Source organism: Canis aureus, chromosome 17 (genome assembly GCF_053574225.1).
Source record: "Canis aureus isolate CA01 chromosome 17, VMU_Caureus_v.1.0, whole genome shotgun sequence".
In the NCBI taxonomy this organism is placed as follows: Eukaryota; Metazoa; Chordata; class Mammalia; order Carnivora; family Canidae; genus Canis; species Canis aureus.
In genome coordinates this window covers 19,902,480-19,919,113 of record NC_135627.1, presented here as the reverse complement: position 1 = coordinate 19,919,113, position 16,634 = coordinate 19,902,480, and positions in this window count along the sequence as shown.

The window sequence follows — 16,634 nt, the reverse complement described above, 5'->3', positions numbered from 1 at the left end:
TGTTGAGTTCTGCTCGAATCTTTATTAACTCCCTTCTTCTCTTGGGTGTAGGATCTATTTGCTGTTTTTTCTCTAGCTCCTTTATGTGTAAGGTTAGCTTTTGTATTTGAGTTCTTTCCAGTTTTTGAATGGATGCTTGTATTGCGATGTATTTCCCCCTTAGGACTGCTTTTGCTGCATCCCAAAGATTTTGAACGGTTGTATCTTCATTCTCATTAGTTTCCATGAATCTTTTTAATTCTTCCTTAATTTCCTGGTTGACCCTTTTATCTTTTAGCAGGATGGTCCTTAACCTCCACGTGTTTGAGGTCCTTCCAAACTTCATGTTGTGATTTAGTTCTAATTTCAAGGCATTATGGTCCGAGAATATGCAGGGGACAATACCAATCTTTTGGTATCGGTTCAGACCCGATTTGTGACCCAATATGTGGTCTATTCTGGAGAAAGTTCCATGTGCGCTTGAGAAGAATGTGTATTCAGTTGAGTTTGGATGTAAAGTTCTGTAGATATCTGTGAAATCCATCTGGTCCAGTGTATCATTTAAAGCTCTCGTTTCTTTGGAGATGTTGTGCTTAGAAGACCTATCGAGTATAGAAAGAGCTAGATTGAAGTCACCAAGTATAAGTGTATTATTATCTAAGTATTTCTTCACTTTGGTTAATAATTGATTTATATATTTGGCAGCTCCCACATTCGGAGCATATATATTGAGGATTGTTAAGTCCTCTTGTTGAATAGATCCTTTAAGTATGATATAGTGTCCCTCTTCATCTCTCACTACAGTCTTCGGGGTAAATTTTAGTTTATCTGATATAAGGATGGCTACCCCTGCTTTCTTTTGAGGACCATTCGAATGGTAAATGGTCCTCCAACCTTTTATTTTCAGGCTGTAGGTGTCCTTCTGTCTAAAATGAGTCTCTTGTAGACAGCAAATAGATGGGTCCTGCTTTTTTATCCAGTCTGAAACCCTGCGCCTTTTGATGGGGTCATTAAGCCCGTTCACATTCAGAGTTACTATTGAGAGATATGAGTTTAGTGTCATCATGATATCTATTCAGTCTTTGTTTTTGTGGACTGTTCCACTGAACTTCTTCTTAAAGGGGAATTTTAAGAGGCCCCCTTAAAATTTCTTGCAGAGCTGGTTTGGAGGTCACATATTCTTTTAGTTGCTGCCTGTCTTGGAAGCTCTTTATCTCTCCTTCCATTTTGAATGAGAGCCTTGCTGGATAAAGTATTCTTGGTTGCATGTTCTTCTCATTTAGGACCCTGAATATATCCTGCCAGCCCTTTCTGGCCTGCCAGGTCTCTGTGGAGAGGTCTGCTGTTACCCTAATACTCCTCCCCATAAAAGTCAGGGATTTCTTGTCTCTTGCTGCTTTAAGGATCTTCTCCTTATCTTTGGAATTTGCAAGCTTCACAATTAAATGTCGAGGTGTTGAACGGTTTTTATTGATTTTAGGGGGGGGATCTCTCTATTTCCTGGATCTGAATGCCTGTTTCCCTTCCCAGATTAGGAAAGTTTTCAGCTAGAATTTGTTCAAATACATATTCTGGCCCTCTGTCCCTTTCGGCGCCCTCGGGAACCCCAATTAAACGTAGGTTTTTCTTCCTCAGGCTGTCGTTTATTTCCCTTAATCTATCTTCATGGTCTTTTAATTGTTTGTCTCTTTTTTCCTCAGTTTCCCTCTTTGCTATCAACTTGTCTTCTAGGTCACTCACTCGTTCTTCCACCTCGTTAACCCTCGTCGTTAGGACTTCTAGTTTGGATTGCATCTCATTCAATTGATTTTTAATTTCTGCCTGATTAGCTCTAAATTCTGCAGTCATGAAGTCTCTTGAGTCCTTTATACTTTTTTCTAGAGCCACCAGTAGCTGTATAATAGTGCTTCTGAATTGGCTTTCTGACATTGAATTGTAATCCAGATTTTGTAACTCTGTGGGAGAGAGGACTGTTTCTGATTCTTTCTTTTGAGGTGAGGTTTTCCTTCTAGTCATTTTGCTCAGTGCAGAGTGGCCAAAAGCAAGTTGTATTGGGAAAAAGAGAAAAAGAGAGGAGAGAAAGAAGGAAAGAAAAGAGGAAGAAAAAAAAAACGAAAAAAAAAAGACGAAAAAGAGAAAGAAAAAGAAAGGAGAAAAAAAGGGGGTGGGGGAAGGAAACAAATCAAAAAGCAAAACAAAACAAAAACAAAAACAAAAACAAAGCAAAAAAAAAACAAAAAAAAAAATGAACCACAGGGGAGTATCTTCTGATTCTGTGTTCTTTAAGTCCCTTGGCTTCTCCTGGAAGTTGTCCGTCTAGCTGGTGTTCTGGGGGAGGGGCCTGTTGTGCTGATTTTCAGGTGTGAGCAGTTGGGGGAGCTGCTGTGCCCCTGCCCGGTGCAGGGCTCAGTGGGGGTTGTTTACCCCGTGAGGCCGCAGGAGGAACAGCCCCAGTGGCGGGGCAGCTCTGGACACCTGGATTCAGCTCCGGAGCTCTCCGTCTGCAGGGCCTGGAGGCTCCGGGGCGGGGCCGCTGATGTGCTCAGCTGGGGCAGGAGCGTCCTCGCTGTCCTGGGCCCTCCCGGCCTCTGCGTGTCCCGGGGGAGGCGGGATCCTGGGCTGTGTCCCGGCGCCCTGTGCTCCGGAGCCTGCGCTGTTGGATTCGCGCTCCCGCCCCGCAGCCCCCTCCGCGGAGCCGCCCCCGAGCCCCTCCGAGCTGCTCCTGGAACCGCGCAGGCCCCTCTGCACGGAGCCTCTTCCTCTGCCCGAGCCCCTCCGAGCTGCTCCCGGGGCCGCGCAGCCCCCTCCGCGGAGCCGCCGCCCGAGCCCCTCCTGGCTGCTCCGGGTCCCGCCGGGTCCCGCCGTGCGCGCTGCAGCCCTTAGGGAGCTCGGCGCACTCTCCTGGGCGCGCAGTTGCTCTGTTACTGTCCCAGGGCACCCGGGGGCACCCCCGCCCTCCTGGGTCCTGCTCCACCTCCCTGGGAGCCCCTCTCCGCCCGGGAAGGTCGGTGCAGCTCCTGCTCCTCCGGGACGGGGCTCTCCTGTCCTGGGGACACTCGCCCCGGCCTCAGCCCGGCTCCTCGCGGGCCCCTCCCTCTTGGAGGCCTTTGTTTCTTTATTTCTTTTTCCCCGTCTTCCTACCTTGATAGATGCGCGAACTCTTCTCACTGTAGCATTCCAGCTGGTCTCTCTTTAAATCTCAGGCCTAATTCATAGATTTTCAGGATAATTTGAAGGTTTTCTAGGTAATTTGGTGGAGACAGGTGATTTGGGGACCCTACTCTTCCGCCATCTTGCTCCTCCCCCCCCCCCCCGTCTTTTTTTTAAAAATCAATTTGGGTTATGTAACATCTATGATACTTGAACATCATGAAGGTGATGATGACAAGTATAAGAACTGCGAAATTGCCTAGCTTTGTTTACCTGCTTTGGAGGAAGGAAGGAAGGAAGGAAGGAAGGGAGGGAGGGAGGGAGGGAGGGAGGGAGGGAGAAAGAAAGGAAAGAAGGAAGGAGAAAGGATAGATAGAAGAAAAGCAAAAGAGAAAAGAAAGGGAGAGGAAAGAAAAAAGAAAAGAAAAGAAAAAAGAAAAGAGAGAGAGAGAGACAAATGACAGGTTCAGGCCCATCAACTGTCAAGTGATAGATCACTCTAAAAATCAGAAGAGTTCTTAGCAGCATTTAAGAAAATCCGAAATTCTTGCATTTACTCTTGACCTAGAGTAAGGTCTTATAAGGGTTGAGAAAATAAGGAAGTAGAAATTATTAACCAATTTTGATGTGGGACCAGAGAAGCCACTGTCTGATTATATATATTCCTTGTCAGGGCCTCTGTAGAGCACACTGACATTTAAAAGGCTATTTGACTTCGCTTAAGTTCTCCTCGCAACTAGCTGCCATGGATAGTTCATTCATACACCTTTTGTGTAAGCACTAGACTACAGGAGGAGGCTAGCTAACATTCGGCAGAGTCAGTCCCCCTATTCTCAAGGCTGTTACATGCCTCTTTTTTAGTAAATATTTCCTGGAGAGCAAAAACTCTGTATATTTAAGGCTTAGAAATTCAGGGCTACATGTTATTCTTCCCAAAATTTTCTTCTTTCTCTCTCTGTCTCTGTCTCCCTCTCTCTTCTTTTTTTTTTTTTTTTTTTTTTGTTCACCTTCCAAGCCCTTGATCAACCAGACAACATATTTACTACTTTCTAAGAGTCTATCTTTTCCTACATCTTGGGACACTTCTCCATGAATTCAATATAAACATTTACTGTTACCATTCTCCAGCTCTGCCTATACAGTTTGCTACCACATTTTAGGCATAGTGCTTGAATAGGACTCTCCCTATCAACATATCATACTGATCTCTCATGAGTGAATCAGGCTCCAATTTTTCTTCTGATGATTGCTGCTAGAAAAGCCATCATGTGTTCTCATAAGTGAGATGAGAAAGAGGCATCAGTTCAACAGATAGATGCTACAGGAACCTGGGCTACTAATTTATTTTTGACTTCTGGATTTTGGGAGGCCTTAATCTGGATGTATCTTTCCATCACACAATAGATTATTGCTGTTCTCACTCACTAGAGATCACATATTTGTGTCCCCCCAAAATTCATGTTTTTGGTAGCCTAACATCCAATAGGATGGAAAATGAAATTGGAACCACTGAGATGTAATTAAGTCATGAGAATAGAGCCCTCATGATGAAATTAGTTTCTTTATAAGACAAGAAAGAAAACTACTCTTTTCTCTCTGTGAGAATACAGTAACAAGATGGTCATATGTAATACCAGGAAGAGAGCTCTCACCAGAACCTGATGATGCTGGCATTCTGATCTTGGACTTCCAGCCTCCAGTACTGTGAGAAATAAATGTTTGTGGTTTAATCCATCCAGTCCATGGTAATTTGTTACAGCAGCCTGAGCTAACAAAGACAGCATTAAAATGAATAATTCTGTGGATCTGTGAAAACCCAGCTCCTTGTGTACAACTCCAATTATCACTTGATTCACAGACTCTCTAAATAGTAGTAGCTGTTTTTAAAACTGGTTGTTCTGTCATGGAAAGTATGGCTTTGCTACAGAACTCTAGGGGTCTGTATTAGTCAGAGTACACCAGAATAAAAGAAGCAACAGAATAGATAGATAAAGGTATAGGTACAGACATATAGATATTTAGAAAGAGCCAACACAAGGTCTTCCTGCCAATTCTTTGTGGAGGCCTGGAAGAGACTCCACTTAGCATCCCTACTTTCTTGGGATACCACTTGCATAAAAGGCCCAAGTAGCAGAGCACATTTCAGAGCAATCTGGAACACCTCCAGTGGCCTCTTACCATTGAGCCCTGCTAAAATAGGTTCAAATCCAAGGTCTGCTTCTTATTAATCATAAGATACTTGGAAAATTATGTTCCACTAAGGCTTTGTTACCTGAAATAGAAATATTTTTAAAAAGCATACTCTACTTTCTAAAGTTATTGGAAAGAAATGTATATGAGTAATTACCTTAAGTGATGTTTAACTACCAAGATGATCTAAACAACAATTAAAATGGTAAAAAAAAAAACAAAATTAGACCTAATTGGTGTCTAATTACTAAATCAAACCAATATTTTTCAGCACATATTTGTTTTGGTTGACTTCTCAGTTAATTCTTACTTTTTCTTGATACTGCCCTTCCTTCATTTTTAAGGCTCTCTTCTCTTATGCGACCTAAGGCAAGTTTGTTTTCTGTTTTGTTTTTATTTTTTTTTTTTCTCACCAAGGTGATCTGCAAAATAAATGACAAGGCCTTACTTTTTAGTTTATAACATTTTTGGTAGCTCTTCTTTCTCACATTTACAAAAAAAAAAAAAAAAAAAAGGCCCACATATTTCTGAGGTTTCTGCCTGTGGCTTTTTTCAAGTTACATCTACATTCTTTTGCCTTGGATGATTTAATTTATGCCTAATGTTTTCTTCTCACCTGTATGTTGATGACTGCGAAATTTATACCTCTGTCCAAATGCCTCTTCCCACAGAACATTCACATATGTGGTTCAAAATGTTTATATCTTCCTCTCATAAACCTTTCATAACCTGTTATTACCAAATGTAATCATTTACAACAGTTTTTCCCTGTATAAGATTATAAGAAAACATGTATTATTTTATCTTTCTGGATCAAATAATATCTATTATCTATGGTGTAAAACATTAAATCTGTCCTTCTGAGGACTTTCTCTCTAGGGACCTGAGAAAGTTTAGAGGAAATAAATTTTTCAGAATACTCTCTCTCAGTCCTATAGCCTCCAAGCCATACCGCCGCCTGTAGGCATATTTATTGCCCGAGGCCTCAGGTTTCTTTCCTTTTTTTTTTTTTTTTTTTTTTAAGATTTTATTTATTCATAACAGACAGAGAGAGAGAGAGAGAGGCAGAGACACAGGCAGAGGGAGAATCAGGCTTCAACGCCGGAAGCCCGAAGCGGGACTCAATCCCGGGGCTCCAGGATCACACCCCCACATCCCGGGCCAAAGGGCAGGCTCTGAACTACTGAGCCACCCAGGGATCCCCGGCCTCAGGTTTCTATACAGGTGGTTGCATTGGCTGTTTCTGAACCATAACCAGATGCAAGGAGCTTTGAAAAATTAAGCAGTATACAGTCTAATTAGCCTTCCTGGGGCAAAGTCTGCTTCCATTCTCAAGATCCTGGCTGTTCTCATGTAATCTTTGCAAAGGAATGTATGTAATGACCCTAAATCTACAAAATTCAAAATCATAGTGTCCTTCCCATTTTGACTCTTGAGGATTATCCCTCTAACCTTGTTAGCAGTTTCTGCTTTGTTCTGCCAATCCTAATCTTCAACACCATACAACTCTGTGAAATTTTGCATATTCTCCCCACCACAACCTTTTGGAGTGAAAGTACAACAATCAGAAGTGATATGTCATCTGTTGTTTTGTTTTCTTTATAACTCACCTTGTTTCTGGTATATGGTGCTATTAATTCAATCAACTGTGAGACATTAGACTCATTCAAGTTTTTCCCTCTCAGTTTACTATCAATTCCTAATGATTCTATCTGTAGATCTCTCAAACCCCACCCCTCTCACTATCTTTACCACCGCCATTACCTTAGCATAAAACCCAATTCTTTTTCCCTTACTAGTCTCCCTACCTCCAACCTCAACCCCTTCAAACAATAGTCTGATCTCTTGAGAGAGCACCATTTTTAAAAGCAAATCTCATCTTGCTATCACCTACTCTAACCTCACTTATTTAAACCCCTTATTAGATCTCCCTTGGCCTGTGTTTCTGCCTCTCTCTCTGTATGCTTCTCGTGAATAAATAAATAAAATCTTAAAAAAAAAAAAGCTACCATGTACAGGCTTTAGATCTCTTATCTCTTCTGGTCTGCAATGTCTTGTGACATACATTATTCTAAGATGAGAAATCAGAACTTGATTAATTGATGGAAGTCATCTCTTTTGTTACTGATGGAATGAGGACTTCTACCCAGGTCTCTCTTAGACATATATCATTCATGTATGGATCTTCCCTATTTCTTCACATCCTTGTCAAAGCCTGCCACACCACCTGTATTCTAGTTAAAACAAAATACCTACATTTCCCCCCCAACCACCACCACCACCAAAAGCTGCCATGACTTCATTCCTTTGAATATATCCTTCACTCTACTTGCAACAATAATTATTTCCTTGGCCCAATTCAACTTGTACTTATGGCAGCAAAAGTATCACTATGTCTAGGAAACCATCAATGAGGGTCACTTTGTATGTCAGGTGCCTCCCTTTTATGCACCTGAAGAATCCTATGCATATCATCTTCATAAAATTTATCACCCCACATTTGTCAATTTCTTCTTGAATATTTTATGTAATAGAAAGGGAGCTCTTTGAGAATGAGAACTGTCTCTTTCTCTATTTATATAGCACAGAAGGATGGCAAACAGTGATAAGCATCTGGACACAAATAAAGATGCTTTTACTAAATGAATGAATAAATGGATGAATAGATTTATTTGAATGTTGTTCAGGCAATAGCAAGCTCTTATTCCTGATTTACCAGGTGAATTACTGATGACAGCCATCATGTCCTAGTGATATGTGTTTGGATCATGAGGCTTTTTTTCTAAAGGCCTCACCACTTCTGATTTCAATGTTTACATTTAATGTTAAGGATTCTGTATAGATTGTAAAACTGCAGAGCTACAATTTGTTTATATATTTTTCTCTCTGGAGTCTCAATTCTTCACTACCCATCTTACACACTTTAAACCTGCCTTATTTTATGAGAATTATTAATGCTCTAATATTTTAGTGTCACTTATTCTATTCATGAATTATTAATATTTTTTGATATGCTGGATGAATATGATATTTTCTACGTTTTCTCACTGAAGGCAATATTAATTTTGTTGACAACATAGCTCCCCATGGTCAGCAGAATCCTAAAATGGCCCTAAGATTCCTGTTATGAGTTATACGCAATCTGTATAATCCTCTCTGCTTGAAGGGGGCAGGACCTCTAAATATAATGGGTTAATCACTCCTGTGATTATCTTCTATTATATAGACCCCAACCGTCTTAACAGACTTGAAGAGACTCTACTGCTGAATCTGGAGAGGAAATTTCTATGTTGCAAGAAAGGCACATGGCTAGGACCCAAGGGAAACCTCTAGGAGCTGAGAACAACCCTGACTAACAACTATGAAGAAAACAGGGAATTTACTCATACAGCCAAAAGGAACTGAATTCTGTCAAAAACTACATGAACTTAGAAGTGAAGACCCTGAACTTCAGATAAGGTGGTAGTCTCTGAATACTCTGAATTTAACTGGGGAGGCCCTGAACAAAAGTCTCGGCTAATCTGTATCTGGACTTCTAAACCATGAAACTGTCATATAGTACACATGTGTTCTAAGCTGCTATGTTTGTGGTAATTAATCTGTTATGCCACAATAGGAAATTAATGCACTGGTCCTCATTCCTGTCAATAACTCTACTGGTAGAGCACTTCATTTTCATATTTATTGGCTAAAAGTGGAGCACATTTTAAAGATCTCATATCATTTCTTCCTTTTTTTAATGGACACTAAACTTTGAAAATTTTTTTTTTTTAAACTCGTCTCCATCAGATCTCAGAATTTTTGCTTCACAATGCTTTCCTCTGCTCCACTGACTAGATACAATACTGTCTGCTTCTAACAAATTGCCACCATTTATCAGCAATTAACGGCAGCCTAAAATAGAAGACAAAAAAAAATCTCCAAAGATTACCGAAGAAAACTTTACTTTCTGACCTTCCAATCTGTGTGTAAAAGGCAGGCTTTGGGTATGTGTGTTCTTGGAGCGTTACTAAATGGAGTTCTTAATTTGGATAATATAAATTTATATTTGCATAGTAATTTGAACATTAATCTTCACAATACTATTGTGAGAATCACGGGACATATTATCTTCATCTTATTATTTATTTGATTTCACCAGTTATTTAAGGGATAATGGTAAAGCTGATCATGGAGTCAACCTCTTTTTACATAGCATATTTACACATGCTGGTTATCTGTCTACACTTTCATAAAAGGAAACATAAACACCCATTTATAATTTTTATTTCAACTCCATATTATTTATAAAACTCTTACTGAGCCTTTGTCTTTTAAAAAAAAAAATGTCTGTTCTTTTCCCAAATATTTTATGGACATTTTCAAACATATAACTGAGTTGAAAGAATTTTACCATGTCCATCCACATATCCACCAAGATTCCATCATTAATATTACACTATACTTCATTATATATATACTTATCCTTCTATCAAGCCACCCATCATTCCATCTTATTTTTATCTATCACAAATTAAATGTCAGATATCACTAGTTTTCCATAAATAGCATGCATATCATCAGAGTTCATTTAAAATATTTTTTCTTTTGACGTAAGTTTTACATACACAGATCTTAAGTATATAGTGCCTCAGTTTTGACAAAGACATGCACATTTAAGATACCGAGAACACATTGGCAGCTTGTTTCAGGTTTATGTAAAGATTAGGATCTTTTGTGTAACCCCTCCATCAATATGCCACTAGCCTAAAGTTCTTGCTAAAACTCAAACTTGTTTAAACTGTCAGTTTTCCTTGTTAAACCATCTAACCCTGCAGAATGTTTCCCCAGCCTTGCTTACCCTTAGGCCATTTACTTTTGAGAATTGCCTTGTCTGGCACACTGTATTCTTGTTTACTTGTACCTTTTACTCAAGATCAACCTGCTTTTCTGAGCCATATAAAAACCTTTGCTTATGGCCAGAAGACAAGGGAGTCTTGTTTTCATAATGACCCTCCTACTAGTAGTGGTAAATACTCTTTCTTTGTGGTTCCACGGTGGGCAGGGGCAGGGGCGGGGGTGGGGTGAGCTTTCTTTTAGGGCATTTTGACAAGTGGACATTAAATTCTTTGTTTTAGGTCACAAAATAGTACCAAATTATTGCACACTTAATGGAAATGCCATTTCCAATTTACTAAAACAAAGAAAGATGATTGATTAACAGTCTTATTTTGGTATATATATTTTTTTGTGTTTTTTATATTTGCTCTCCTGTTTAATTTTTATAAACACTTGTATGTAAGCAGGGAAGAATACTGAAAGAGAATAGCACCATTCCTAAAGCAATAGGGGCTTGTTGCAAATCGAACTTTATCTTGATACAAACCTTCATTAGGAACTAAAAATTCTCAAATAGGTATTTAAGGTAAAAAGAAATTGCAAGTGGGTAATAAAAAAAAATACATGAATATACAAGTTCTTTTTCAGTGCCTAGATCAATCAACATCCAGTTTACACAAGAGTCTAATTACTTTAACCAGTAAGGGATTTATTAGAAGGAGTTTGGTGCTCATATAAGTTATAAAATACATGAAGGACCAGATCCTTGGCTGAGCCTTGAAAAAATTATTCCAAACATAAAGAACTAGCTCAGCTCTAGTCTACCTTTAGTGATATACTGGAAACAAGAAGTGACTAAAATGATCCCTAATGCTGTCAAAACAACTACTTCTTGACATCTAGGAATTTGAAGAATGGACACTGCAATTCCAATGCAAGGATTAAAAGGCTGTAATAAGGAAGGTGCCACTGTAATTACTTCTGCCATTGCTGCTATCATTTTTGCATACTTAAGAAGCACAGAAAAGTCTCATGTTTTTTTCAAGTTCAAAAAAAACAAACAAAACTCGGGGTAGATAAGAGCCAACTTCTGTGGAAAGCCATTTAATTAGTGAAAACTGATCCCATCTACAACTAAAAATGGACGTCAAGAACAGGTTGAGTGAGGGATCCCTGGGTGGCGCAGCGGTTTGGCGCCTGCCTTTGGCCCAGGGCACGATCCTGGAGACCCAGGATCGAATCCCACATCGGGCTCCTGGTGCATGGAGCCTGCTTCTCCCTCTGCCTGTGTCTCTGCCTCTCTCTCCCTCTCTCTGTGTGACTATCATAAATAAATAAAAATTAAAAAAAAAATTAAAAAAAAAAAAAAAAAAAGAACAGGTTGAGTGAGCCAATCTATGTTACTATTGATGCTGTGAGATGTAGTTAAGACCAGTTTATTGTATATTTATTGTATATTCCATTTTTTTTAACTAAGGAAAGACTATCCTTCACAAATCAATTTTCTTGTTTGAACAGGTCATGTTAACATAATTTAAATGAGTCTGAAATTAAATTGGAGAAGTGGATGGCAAAGTAATAGATACAGAACTAAAATGAGTCCTCCTTTTGAAGTAAAAAATATATAAATTAAAATATGTCTCCAACGAATTGGTGTAACAAGAACTTAACTACTGCATAGAGGCAAAACATAGTTTCTATTAATTAATTTAAAAAATAAAAGAAATTGCATGAGACAACTGTACAAAAATGACCACACATTTCCCCCAGGAGTTTCAGTTACATTCTTTGAAATCAGGTCTTAAGGGATGTTCCATGCTTATTCTTCCCTTTTAGAGTTAGCTGATGCCATTTGACAGAAACTGAGAACAAAGGGGTTAACCCAATTTCAAGTTTGTCTTTGATGCACTCCCAAATCTCCTCCTGTGAGAAATGAAAGTGAATTGCCTTAAGTGGTTAAAGAGTGGAAATAGATCAGAGCAGTCGATAGCTGGCCTTGGTAAGAGGATGGTTTAGCTTCTTTCTTCTTTAGAACAATGTGTCTTGGTTATTGTCAGTATCTTTTTGAAATAAAATGACCAGACTGATCTCTGAAGCAAGTTCATCTTTCAAGAAGTATAGTTTTTTCCAAGGAAAACTATTAATGGGAGATTATATGTTAATCACAATGCCATAAAGCTTTTAAGTTTACTTGAGAGGGTTCTTTTTATTTAGTACTTTCTGTTTCATGTGCTTCTTTAACACTAACAGAGGCTAGAAAAGGCAACAAAATTGTCAAATCAAATTAATTATGCAAAGTTATAATTGGAAAATACCCAAGAATATTTCACAGTTGAAAGAAAACTCCTGTTTTGCTTCTGAAAGTAATAAATATTGACTTCTCATAAAAACGGCTTCCTATTAGGTATAAACAAAAGTTTATTAAGATACCCAAAGAGTCCCTAAAGACCATTTAACTCAATCTCTTATAAATACAACCTCTCTTTATCACAAAAGAGGCTTAGATAGCAGGATAGGTAATTATTTCCAGCAGGCGTATTTTGGTGCAAACTACAATGATGGGGGTTATGGCACATACTACTGCCCTATAAATCACTATCATACTGCCTGATTTTTCACATTTGTTCACATGGCAAATAACTTCAAAGACATGCAGCAATTGGAACAATTAATGTAAGTACTATCAACACTGATTTATTCAAAAAGCTTGAATGAAAATGTTTAAAGGCAACAATAATAGAGTAGTTACTACATTCCCCATTTCCCTTCAAAAAGTATAGTACAACCAAAACCATTAGGTAAAATCTACAACTAAACTGAGAACAAGGTATCTCCATGAACTCTAAAGCATGAGCGAAAGATGAAAAACCATTGGAAGTTACAATACCCCTATGGCAACGGTATCTGTTTAGAAGGAAACAAAGGTAAGGCAACTGGGCTACTGTTGGCTTGAAAATAGGATTTTAAGTTCCATACATTAAAACATTTATGGGGCGCTGGGTGGCTCAATCAGTTAAGCATCTGTCTTTGCCTTGGGTTATGATTTCAGGGTCCTGGGATCAAGCCCCATATGGGGCTCCCTGCTTAGCAGGAAGCCTGCTTCTCCCTTTCCCTCTGCTGCTCACTCTACTTGTGCTCTCTCCCTCTCTCTCTCTCTCTAATAAATAAATAAAATCTTTTAAAAAATTAAACATTTAAAATATGTCTAGATTCCAGAGTTCTTAAGTCTACCTTAAAATGTTCAACCTTGAAAAAAACAAACAAACAAAAAATGTTCAACCTTGGAAAATGCTAGGGAACAACTTTGTTATTTTGAAAGGTAATAAGTAAATGTCAAAAAAATCTAGCATATTATTGTCTTCTCTTCATGAATTTTACTTCATGGAACCAGATGATGTGAGCTATTTCAATTCTTAAAAGTAGTGCAGCTAACAAAATAATACAGCATGACAGAATTATACCATCACCATTTTGCAACCACAATGAAGAAATGAATAATTATTACTATTTTAAAACATTGCAAAAGAAAAAAAAACATTATTATTTGCTTTTTAAAATATATATCACCTATAAAGTATTCTTGACTTTCACTCCCCCCAGAAAACCATAGCCTTAATTTCATCAAAACTCTTTACAAAACATATAAGGAACTGAAGGAAATGCCTTTTGCCACTGAATAGATGCTATCAGAAATATCAAGACTATGAGTAGTTTTATAGGATAAATGATCTGGAAAACGTTCTTTAAAACTTCAATCTACAGATCCAAGAGGCTAAGGATACCCCAGCAGGATAAATCTAAACTGTGCATACCATAATTACACTGTCAAAATCAATAGCAAAATTTCTAGAGCAATCAGAGAGGTTAGAAACGCATTATACACAAAGGAAAACAATTATAGGAATTATGGCTTACTACTCATAACCTTGGATGCCAGAGGCAAACAAAGGATATTTTTTAAAAGTTTATGAGTAGAGTTGGGGCGGGGGGGAAGAAAGAGGTAGTTAATTTCAGAATACTATTTATAATGAATCAATTTAAAAAAAAATAAGGGTGAAACAAAGACATTTTATGATAAGAAAAGATAAGTGAATTCATTGCCAATAGATCTGCACTATAAGAAATGCTAAATCAAGTTCAAGAAAAAAATTACTAGATGGAAACACATCTATAGAAAAATGAAAAATTTCACAAATTATAAATATATGAATAAATTTCCATTTTCTTTTCTTCAGTTCATTAAAAGTAACTGAATCATTAAAAATAATTTGTACTGTGGGTACTTTACATATTTAGAAGTGAAATATATGACAATAATAGTATCAAGTATAGTAAGGGGTACATGAGAATTGCATTGCAATAGTTTGTGTGTGGGGGGAATATAAAGGCATTTTTTCTTGTGTCAAAAAAAATGGTATAGTATTGAAGTGGTATAGTATTAACTGTCAGTAGATTGTGACAAATTAAAGAAATATGTTTTAGTTTCTAAATCAGCCACTAAACAATATTTGAAAGGTCATTCTAAAAAGCAAATTGCAAAAAATAACATGGAATGCTCAAATAACTAAAGAAAAGAAAAGATGTAAAAGTAGAGCAAAAGAACAAAAGAAGCAGATGTAGAAAGAGGAAACAAATAGAAACAATTTTATTGAACATAAAGAACTTGAATTTAAAGTAAAACAATACCAGATAGGCCTATTACTTGCACAGATAGATGAAATGTAAAAAGAGGAAGAAAATAAAACAAAGAAAATGTAAGCACAAGAAATGTACTGACTTGGGATGCCCAGGTGGCTTAGTGGTTGAGTGCCTGCCTTCAACCCAGGACATGATCCTGGAGTCCTGGGATTAAGTCCCACATTGGGCTCCCTGCATGGAGTCTGCTTCTCTCTGCCTGTGTCTCTGCCTCTCTCTCTCTGTCTCTCATGAATAAATAAATAAAATCTTAAAAAAAAAAAAGAAAAGAAATGTATTGACTCTATTAATATCATCAAAGAGAAATATGGACTTTAAGACAAGGCCATAGATAAAAAGATGATGCCATGTATTAAAGAGTTGATTTTATCTTTAGAAAAACAATGCAAAATGAATATGTGCTTAATAATAGAATCCTAAAACATATGAACAAGTAATAGAACCAAAGAAAAAGAGAATACTATAATAAATTTAGAGGTTTTTTAACACTTCTCCTTCAGTAATTGATAAAACAATTCCATACACACAAAAAACTGAGAAATATTTATGTTTATAAACAATGCTATCAACATGAATTAAATTAAATTAAATTTATGACAATGCTCCCATTTATGCAGAACATACATTAGTTTCACACAAAAAACCGAGAAATATTTATGTTTTTAAACAATGCTATCAACATGAATTAAATTAAATTAAATTTATAAGACAATGCTCCCATTTATGCAGAACATACATTAGTTTCTAGTGCATATGGAGCATTCACTAAACTACACCAAAATTGGGGGCGCAAAACTAGACTCAATTTCAAATAATGAAATCTTACAAACTATTGTCCTTTGTTGACAATGAGATTAAATTAAAAATCAATAATAATAATAATTTTACAAAGCATCAAGTATTTGAAAATTAAACAAAACACATATAAGTAACCTGTTTGTTTTTTTAAAAAAACACAAGAAAATTAGAAATCATTTTAAAATATAAATGAAAACTACACTTATCAAACTGGGTGAGATGCACTGACAAAGCAGTTAGAAGTAAATTTATCATTCAAATACTTATGTTAGAAAAAAAGAAAAGTTTAAAATCAATGAACTAACATCTATATTAGGAAGCTAAAAATTATTTGACCAACCTGAATATTTTAAGAAAAATCATTTGAAAAAAAATTCAACATCCAATAATGATAGAGCCATTCAGCCAAAAATAATTGAAGAAAATTTTCTCAAACTGAATAAAAGCACCTGTGAAAATAGCTAACATCATACTTAACAATGAAACATTTTCCTTCTGAGATAGGAAAAAAGGCAAAGATGTCTTCTCTCAAGGCTCCCATTCAACGCTGTCCTTTTTAGCACCAGAAAGTAAGACAAATAAATAAAGGGTATAATGACTGGAAAGGAGAAAAGAGAAGTGTTTTCCTACAGAAGGTATGATAGAGTGTGTGCATATATATATACATATGTATATATATACACACTCTATGTAATTATATGAGATATATAAGTATCTGTAGAATTAAAAAATAAAGAGATTATAAGGTAGAACGTCTATAAAGAAAAATCTGTTGTATTTCTATATACTTGTGAAAATTAATAGGAAAATTAAATTTAAAAAATACCATTTATAATATCTAATACCCAGAAATATTTAGAAATTATTTTTAAAAGATGAGCAAGACCTCCACATTTAAAATTTCAAAATAGGTATACTTGAGTGGTTCAGTGATTGAGCATCTGCTTTCTGCTCATGTCTTGATCCCAGGGTCCTGGGATTGAATCCTGGATCGGGCTCCCAAC